Genomic DNA, 9,596 nt, shown 5'->3' on the forward strand with positions numbered 1-9,596 from the left:
GAATTTTCTTTTGTCAACAGTGGAGGTCTTCCTTGGAATACCAACCACTTTGTGACTACCAGTACACTCTTTCTTTTTAAATATGTTCCAAAAGTTTATTTTGGTAATCCTACAGTTTGGGTGATGTCTTTTACTGTTTTAATATTGTTTCAGCCTCATAATGGGTTCTTTGGGTTTCATTGAACACAACCCTGGACCTTGTGGTTAAAAATGGCAATTAAATTCCAAAAGTGATCAAAAGCTGAGAAGCAAGCCTAGCTTTTATACCTGCACCAATGAAGCAATTAAACATACCTGAATATTCACAAATACCTATGAAGCCAAATGCTCCAATTATAGTGTCCTGAAATTAGGGAACTACGTATAAAAAGTGCTGTAATTTCCACACGGTCAAACCAAAATGTACACAAATAACCATGAATAACATGTGAATTGTTTGATTACAATTTAAAACTGTGGAACACAGGGGCAAATAAAAAGTGTCTGTCCCAAACATTATTGAGGGGCACTGTATCTCCTTCCTCATTGCTGTCTGTGATTCTGCCGAAGGCCACGGCGTCCTCGGCAAATTTGTAGACGGCATTTGAATTGTGCCTCGCCAGTCATGGGCGTAGAGTGAGCAGAGCAGTGGGTTAAGCACACATCCTTGAGGTGTGCCAGTGTTGATAATCAGGAGGAGACGTTTCCAATTTGTACTGACTGGTCTTATGAGGACGTCAACGATTCAGTTGCAGAGGAAATACAGAGGCCCAAATTTTGGAGCTCACCAGCACTGAGAGAATGATGGTGTTGAAGGTATAAATGAAAACACACTTGTTGGCTTTATAGAACCCATCAATTAAATGATTCCATGTTATTGATTTCAATTTAATGCAAATTAAGCAAGCTCTTTATAAAGGGAGGGAGATGCATTTCCTGTGGTGAAGCTGAATAGCTGCATTAAGTTAAAGGGGCCTTTGCTTTGTAGATGATGTGATACACTTAATATTGATTGTATGATGACAAAGAAAAATACCTTGTATTTCTCTTTATCCGATTGTGGGTTATACTAAATTCAAAATATTGGTTCAGACACTGCAATTTGGGCTCATGCCAAATTTATTGGTTTGTGTGTCACATTCAATAACCGCGAGTGTCAGCATGGTGAATTCTGTATCCATGATATTTTGCCATGCCAGGAGAAATTCTTTATCATGCATAATGAACCCTGGGATTCATGAGAGGGTGCCTGAATGGGATTGCCTAGATTTCCTCCCACAAATTCCAAAGTAAATATGATCTCACGATGGGACAGTCAAGCAAGTTATTTGTATTTCTACAGTCCTTGTATTTCATGTTCAGAGAGAACACAGAAGAAATCTTTATTTCTTTGTCATCTTGTAAGGGATCCTCCTGTAAGTAGTCTGTGTTGTCTAAACTGTTAAGTTTCAAGTTTATTTATCACCCAATTTTACCTGTACAACCCATCAAAACAGCATCCTCCGGTCCTTTATCATCAGCTTTTTAAAAAAAATTGGACATACACCACTGTTACAGGCCAATTCAGCTCTGCTGCCCAAATTACACCCCATTAACTTTCACCCTGGTACGTTTTTGAAGTGATTTTTCCAAGAACCAAACCTTCTGGTAAAAACTTCGATATAAAAATAACATCCCCCTATTCTTCATTTTAAGGATTACAGCATCACACATGTACAGTACATACATACACAGCTAGTTAGACAGAACTAGTCCTTGTAATTAAAAAAAACCTCGATGTTTATATGCTGTGAGCTGCAAGTTTCATCAGTAGATTAGTGAAAGGCAGATATGCAGGAAAATACTTGATTTGCATTATTTTAATCTAGAAGTTTTAATATCCTAAGGTAAGAAATATATCTCTCAGTTCTGAATTTTTTTTTTCAATTGACCTAATCTCAACAGGCTTGGATACAAAAAATATTTACCTGCCATGTTTTCATAACCCTTTAAACTTGCATCCACATCACGGTTCCTTTATCCTTCCAATGTACAATGCTAGAACTGAACATTTGAATGCCATCTAATTATAGCTTTATATAGCAATAACAAATGTTTATGTCTAAACTCTTGTTGCTAAAAATAAATCTAACATTTACAGACATTTTAATATATTTGACTAATGTATTAAAACATTCAATTTTTGATGATTGGTATTTTGGATTAAAAGCTTTGAATGGTCAGTGTAATGAAATGAAGGGACGGGAATTGGTCTGAGAGAGGATCAAAGCATTCTTTGTGGAATAATGAGGTTTTGTTGATTTATCCAAGGACAGAAATGTCCATATATGGGTTTGAATTTGACTATTTTTCTCTATTCAGCATTCAATCTGGTAGTAAGACTATGCCCAATCAGTATCTCCACACGTTAACCATATCTGAGTGCATAACCATACAATATTAATTCATGTTCAGAGAGAACACAGAAGAAATCTTTATTCCTTTGTCATCTTGTAAGGGATCCTCCTGTAAGTCGTCTGTGTTGTCTAAACTGTTAAGTTTCCAAGTTTATTTATCACCCAATTTTACCTGTACAACCCAACAAAACAGCATCCTCCGGTCCATGCAAAACAGTGCAAACACACATACACACACTACATATTTTAAATATTATTAATAAATAGTAAACTCTTAGTTGTTTTAGCAGTTCAATTGTCGTTCAGCAGTCTCAGTGCCCATGGGAAGAAGCTGTTCCTCAGCCTGGTGCTTCTGGCTCTGATACTCCTGAATCTCTTTCCCGACAGAGCTAGAAGATGCTGCGTGTGGGGTAATTGATTTAAAAAAAATATACACACACCATGCTATTAAATCCATGTAAAACCATGGTACTTCCATGATCAGAAAGTGACCTTTAGCAATGTTTGGGATTTGATTGCTTATTGGAGAAAGTCAAGAAATTCTGTCAATTAAACTTCATTTTCCAAAAGCAGTTACGTTTATTGTCATCTGATTGTACAAGTACAACCCAATGAAAACAGCGTCCTCTGGTCCTTGGTTGCAAAAACGTGCAGGCACATAACCAGACATAATGCAAATATAGACAAATAATCCATATGCATGACAAGTTTTATATATAGAAGAAAAAATAAATATTGTTCTGTACAATGAGTCTCGGATGGTTAGTGTGAGCAATTCCTTTGGTCGTTCAGTGTTCTCACTGCCCGTGAAAGTCCCTGATGAACTTCAGATTTCTTGTCAGACATACACGACCACCACATACAACTCTGAGATTTCTTTTTTCCTGCGGGCGTGGCAGAATTACCACTTATTGGCAATGCAAAAAATAAACTGTACACAGCGTAAAACATGTAAACAAAGAAATAAATGTAAATGGATAACAAATGTGAACAAACTGACTGTGCATTACAGAGAGATCAAAAAGAAAATCAATAAATGTGCACAGGAGCCCTTAAATGAGTCTGATAGTGGAGGGGTAGCAGATACTCTTGAACCTGGTGGTGTGAGTCTTGTGGCTCCTGTATCTCTTTTTGAATTGAATTAAGTGTGAGTTTGATTAGAAATTCAAAACACACAACTTGGCAAAGATACCAATCCTGCTGCAACTTTAGATTGCATAAAACAGAAAATTGTCATGTAGAAGGGAGGTAAAAGGCTTAGGTAACAGTATCGTGACCATATTGTTCAGCTTATGTAGTAACCCAGGATAAGGACAGATATTATTTTAAAAATCATTCACGGGATGTAGGAAAAAAAATCATTGCCAAGCTCCAGTTATTAATCTGTCAACAATACAGTCCATGAAGTAATTATACGATCCTGCAGTCAGATTGCAAACACCATGCCCTTTCATTCTGTTTCCAGTAAAATGGAATCAGAATACAGAGGGAACTTAGAAAAAGTAATAGTGTGAAGAATAGGAAATAACTGTACAAGAAACATGGATATAGCACTTTCTATCCTGTTGAGTTTTAGTTTTTAAATGTGTAGCTGAACATCAGTTGATAATTAACTCCCAACCATAACTATGACACAGGACTGGAGTTAATTAGAAATTTATTAGGAATGTGTTGCAGAAACTGCTTTCAGACAAAAAAAAGATTCTCACAGACATGAACTTTGACAAAAGGAGTATGACTGAATTGGAACTTTGGTGAAATTTAGAGGGAGAAGGCTGAATTCAGAGCATGCCATTATGTAGAAGCAAAAAAAATGCTGCAAATAATCAGTATGCTTTTTGCTGCAATGATTTTTGTTCCCCCACAAATCATTAAAGTGCTTTTGAAAACAATAAAACGTAGCAAGGGTTTCAGGAAGCATTTCCAATTTAAATAAAAACAAATAAACCAAAAGACCCAAGTTTGAGGTGAAAGGCAAACTAGTGTTGACATGCAAAACATATTTATACATTTGATTGTATTCCCTGCCTGATGGGTTGGTGGACACAATAGCATACTTCAAGAGGGGATTGGGATTAACAGGATCCATAATTTAAAAAAAAGGCTTCCTACACTATTCTATTAGTTACCTGAATTTCTCTCAGCCAACCAAGAACATGAGACTACTGAACATTTGGACATTTTGATCAGTTCTGTGCTAACCATTTCTGGAGGAAGCCATGTGCAGAGCTTCATATTTCAGGAAATAAAGTCTACTTCTGCTCCCTGCAAATTGTTCACCAAATGCTATTTAAAAGGAGTCAGTCAATTCAATTAAGTAATGAATTGTTCTTTCCACACACCCTGTTTTAACGTTTTTAAATTTACATTTAGACTTACAGCATGGTAACAGCCAATTTTGGCCCACAAATCCATGCCACCCAATTTACATCCCATTAACCGACACCCTGCTACATTTTGAATGGTGGGAGGAAACCGGAGCCCTCTGAGAAAACCCACAGAAGGATGGGGAGAACATACAAACTTCTTACGGACAGTGCAGGATTCAAACCAAGGTCCAGTCCCTATCACTGGCACCATAAAGGCATTGCATTAACCTGTTGATAAGTATGTGGATTTCCCACGATTTAAAATAGACCAAAATTGTCTAAGGGAGTGTTTGTATCCAATTCTTTCAGAGAGGAAAGCGTTTTGTACATTAGGAAAATAGTGCGTTAGATTAAGAGCTTCACTGAGTTTGAAAAACATTGTAATATTTACTTCCCATGTATTTACATAGATGTACATGTGACTTTTTTGAAAATAACGGGTTCTATTTTTAAATACATCTGTAAGACAGGTTTAGAGTTTGCCGTCTCTCGTTATAAAAGTGTAATTGAATCCTAATTGCAATAAATGGTAGGAGGTAGTTCTTAAAACAGGGAACGCATGGGCTCATTTTACTTCAAATAATTAACTCTTGTTTTGCTTAGCTTTTTTCAGGATCAAATCTGTTTAGGAATGCTGAATTCACTGCAAGTGGAGTAAAAGATTGAAAGTGCCAAAACACAAAATGTAGAAAACCAATTAATTTAAAAGGCCCATGGGTTCCTGCTTTTGGTCTGTAGAGGGATATACCAAGATATACCACTTGCATTGTAATCAGAATACACTTCACATTACCACAACACCCTTTTTTCTGCTTGGGAGATTAGGCTCTTTAAAGAACTGGGATGGGTGTTTGTTAGTGATCGACAATTACACCACCCAAAAAAGGGTGAAAGATGCGCTGTTGGACATTGCAGCTAAATAGTTGCAAGGCAATTTTGTAATAATCAATTACATTTGTTGAACATGCAAGTATTTTCAGCAGGGGCCAACCAGTTGACATTCATCAGCATTATGCACTCTTATTGTCAAGACACCCTGACCCTGCAGTGGGCAATTAACAGGTGCAGAGAGCTTGACCGTGGCTTCAATTCCTTACATTCAACACATCAACGTTGTCACTTGACGAATGCACTGTTTATTATTCGACCATTCCAGAGGTCATTTCGCAGATGTACAAGACAGATAAAACATCACAGTTTCGCAGGGACGCTAACCTTGTACACAGTGAGCTCCAAAAAAAAAGGAAGTAAAGCAGCCCAAGTTCAGCACAGGCAACAAAATAAGAAGGGCAAAGTGTTCTTCCAAGAATGCAAAGGTCTGCAGACACCATGGATGAAGTAAAAACACAACTCAGGTCAAAATGTATATTATAGAGGGAGCAAAGAACTCAATCCTGAAATGTTGGGGTCTTTATCTCCTGCTGGAGTTTCTCCAGCATTGTTTTTGCAAGTATTCTTCCCATGTAGATTTATAAAACGCTTACACCAATTGATGTCTAAATATTTCTCTTCCCTCCCCCCAAACACCTTTGTTCCTATTGCTCGTTTTCAACCTTTCCCTTCCAGCCGGTTGATCCTGTCCTCCAGCCGGGACAGGCAGTTTCCCCCAGGCACGCCCGAGGGGGGGGGGGGGGGCGCCCCAGGCACGCCCGGGGAGGGGGGGCGCCCCAGGCACGCCCGGGGAGGGGGGGCGCCCCAGGCACGCCCGGGGAGGGGGGGCGCCCCAGGCACGCCCGGGGAGGGGGGGCGCCCCAGGCACGCCCGGGGAGGGGGGGCGCCCCAGGCACGCCCGGGGAGGGGGGGCGCCCCAGGCACGCCCGGGGAGGGGGGGCGCCCCAGGCACGCCCGGGGAGGGGGGGCGCCCCAGGCACGCCCGGGGAGGGGGGGCGCCCCAGGCACGCCCGGGGAGGGGGGGCGCCCCAGGCACGCCCGGGGAGGGGGGGCGCCCCAGGCACGCCCGGGGAGGGGGGGCGCCCCAGGCACGCCCGGGGAGGGGGGGCGCCCCAGGCACGCCCGGGGAGGGGGGGCGCCCCAGGCACGCCCGGGGAGGGGGGGCGCCCCAGGCACGCCCGGGGAGGGGGGGCGCCCCAGGCACGCCCGGGGAGGGGGGGCGCCCCAGGCACGCCCGGGGAGGGGGGGCGCCCCAGGCACGCCCGGGGAGGGGGGGCGCCCCAGGCACGCCCGGGGAGGGGGGGCGCCCCAGGCACGCCCGGGGAGGGGGGGCGCCCCAGGCACGCCCGGGGAGGGGGGGCGCCCCAGGCACGCCCGGGGAGGGGGGGCGCCCCAGGCACGCCCGGGGAGGGGGGGCGCCCCAGGCACGCCCGGGGAGGGGGGGCGCCCCAGGCACGCCCGGGGAGGGGGGGCGCCCCAGGCACGCCCGGGGAGGGGGGGCGCCCCAGGCACGCCCGGGGAGGGGGGGCGCCCCAGGCACGCCCGGGGAGGGGGGGCGCCCCAGGCACGCCCGGGGAGGGGGGGGCGCCCCAGGCACGCCCGGGGAGGGGGGGGGCGCCCCAGGCACGCCCGGGGAGGGGGGGCGCCCCAGGCACGCCCGGGGAGGGGGGGCGCCCCAGGCACGCCCGGGGGGGGGGGGGCCCAGGCACGCCCGGGGGGGGGGGGCCCAGGCACTCTCGGAGTGGCTCCTGCTTGGTCATGTTCTGCAGTCTCTCGGCGTGGGAGCGCTCGGACAAGTCCTGTTGCAGGAACTCGACCCCCCCCCCACTCCCACCCCCACTCCCACTCCGGCTGCCTGGCGACACGGTGGCCCCCGGCTGTGGCGGGCCGCGTTGGCCTATTCCTCCTCGCTGCGGCCCAAGCACCGGCTCTCGCCCGCCGCCAGATTCCCCACCGTCACCCCACCCCCTCCCCTCCCCTCCCCTCCCTCTCCCCACCCACCCAGCCCAACAAGCTCCGCCACGCTCACCTACCTCCGACTGCTCTTCCCCCGCCCGGCGAACGGCGCCGCCTGACGTTCGGAGACATCCGCCCGCGCGCGCGCAGCACTCTGGGCTTCGTAGTCCGCCGCGGCGCCGAAGCAAGGACTACATCTCCCGACGGCCCTCCCGCGCGGGGAGGGGGGCAGGGCCGCCCCCCCCCTCACCTCCCTCCCGCGTCCGATTGGCCTCGATGAAATTCCACTGCCGCCGTGACGAACGGAAATCCGCCCGCGCCATTGGATGCCAGTGCTGTCAATCACAACGTTCCGGGGGGGGGGCCCGGCCTCTCACCAATCACCTTGCAAGAGGATGTGGGGAAGGCGGGTAGGAGACTTTTCTTTGCTGACTGTCATTAAGTGGGTGCAGGGCAGAGCAGTAAAGTTCCCTGCGGTTTAGTCAAGTGAGAATAAAAAGGTTGAGAGCCACTGGGCCAAACAGAAGCCAACTTGGTCAGTGTGAATGAGTTGGGTCTGGTTCTCTAGCTCCCCTCCCTCCATTTCATTCCTCTGTCCTCCTCCCTCAGCCATACCTTACTCATACTGGCTGGCAATGAAGGGGAAAGAACATTTCTTTAAATATTGCAGCTCCTGCAATCTAAAATCAACAGAAAATGCTGGAAATATCTGCCTCTTCTGATTTCACAGGGTACAAATGTCATGTGGCAACTCTTCAAATCTCTGGTGGGGCCACACCGGAGATTGGCGTTGAGATCTGGTCACCACGTTACAGGAAGGATGCTGGAGAGAGTTCAGAGGAGATTTACCAGGACGTTGCCTGGATTGGAAAATGTCATGAGGCAAGGCTAGCTTTTGAGAGAGGTCTACGAGTTCGTGGGAGCCACAGATCGGGGGACAGCCAGCACCTGTTTTCCAGGGTAGAAATAGGAAACATCCAGAGGACATGTGCACAAAGTGAGGAAGGGAGGTTGAGGAGAGAGATTAGGGTAACTTTAAAAAAAAAATGCAGTTGTGGGTGTCTGGAATGCCTTGCCAGTGGAGGCTGAAACATTGGGGGCATTTAAAAGATTCTTGGACCAGCACACGGATGGAAGGAAAATAGAGGGTTATGGTGTAGTTAGATGGTGTCAGCACAACATCGAGGGCCAAAGTGTGTGGCAGTGTTCTACTCAGCAGGCCAGAGAAACAGAGTTAGGTCGCTGGGAAGAGGAAGGGAGTGGGGTGACCGAAGGAGGTGTGGAGGAGAGGTCAATGGCTGAGAGGGAGGAATGGAGTGTGGGTGATGCATGAGATGGAGGTTGTTTGGGGGGAGGACAACAGGATGTGAAAGAGATGTGATGGGAGATTACTGAAAGTGGAGGGGTAGGAATGGAGGTGGCAGAGCAAGTAGTAATGGGAAAGAAAAAGATCGAGGACCACTGGTCTAGTCGTTCAAAATGGCAGCGATATCCAGTACTGAAACTAAATTCAAAGTACACACAGTGCAATTTACTGTTAGATACTATGTTCTAATGGGCCATACTCCATTTTAGTTTAAAAATTCACCCATGACCACTTAAAAATGGGAATGGGCCGCAATTGGCCCAGGGCCATAATTTGCACACCCCTGCTCTAAACCCACCTTGTCCACATACCTGTTCAATTCTCTTTTCAGATGTGATTCTACTACTTGCTTAGGCAGCTTGTTTCACGTCCCTACTGTGTAAAAAAAAGAGTTACAATCAAACAGCAATGGAAGTAAATTCCTTATTACTGCATTGTTAAAAGTAACAACTGGATATTATCAGCTAAAAGTATATGATAATTCTCCAACAACATTCCACAAAATTTTCGAAGTACTACTCATCTCTGCATTGAAATGTTTTGGACTCAAATCCCATTCTAATCAAAATTTAAAGCCATAAGCCTGTCTATTGCTCAAAACAGAATGGAAGGCGAATGGAATATTAATGCAAACCAGGT

General features: G+C 46.3%; 1 long non-coding RNA gene across 1 annotated transcript; it reads right to left on the reverse strand.

The window, feature by feature from the left end:
• Positions 1 to 2,934: 2,934 nt before the first annotated feature.
• On the reverse strand, positions 2,935 to 7,704 carry LOC138747234 (uncharacterized). The gene is made up of 2 exons (XR_011347383.1): positions 7,669 to 7,704; positions 2,935 to 6,062 (listed from the first exon to the last, which is right to left on the reverse strand). It is a non-coding gene; the product is annotated as an uncharacterized lncRNA (long non-coding RNA).
• Between the last annotated feature and the right edge of the window lie 1,892 nt (positions 7,705 to 9,596).

The sequence above is a fragment of the Narcine bancroftii genome, chromosome 12 (genome assembly GCF_036971445.1).
Source record: "Narcine bancroftii isolate sNarBan1 chromosome 12, sNarBan1.hap1, whole genome shotgun sequence".
Classification (NCBI taxonomy): Eukaryota; Metazoa; Chordata; class Chondrichthyes; order Torpediniformes; family Narcinidae; genus Narcine; species Narcine bancroftii.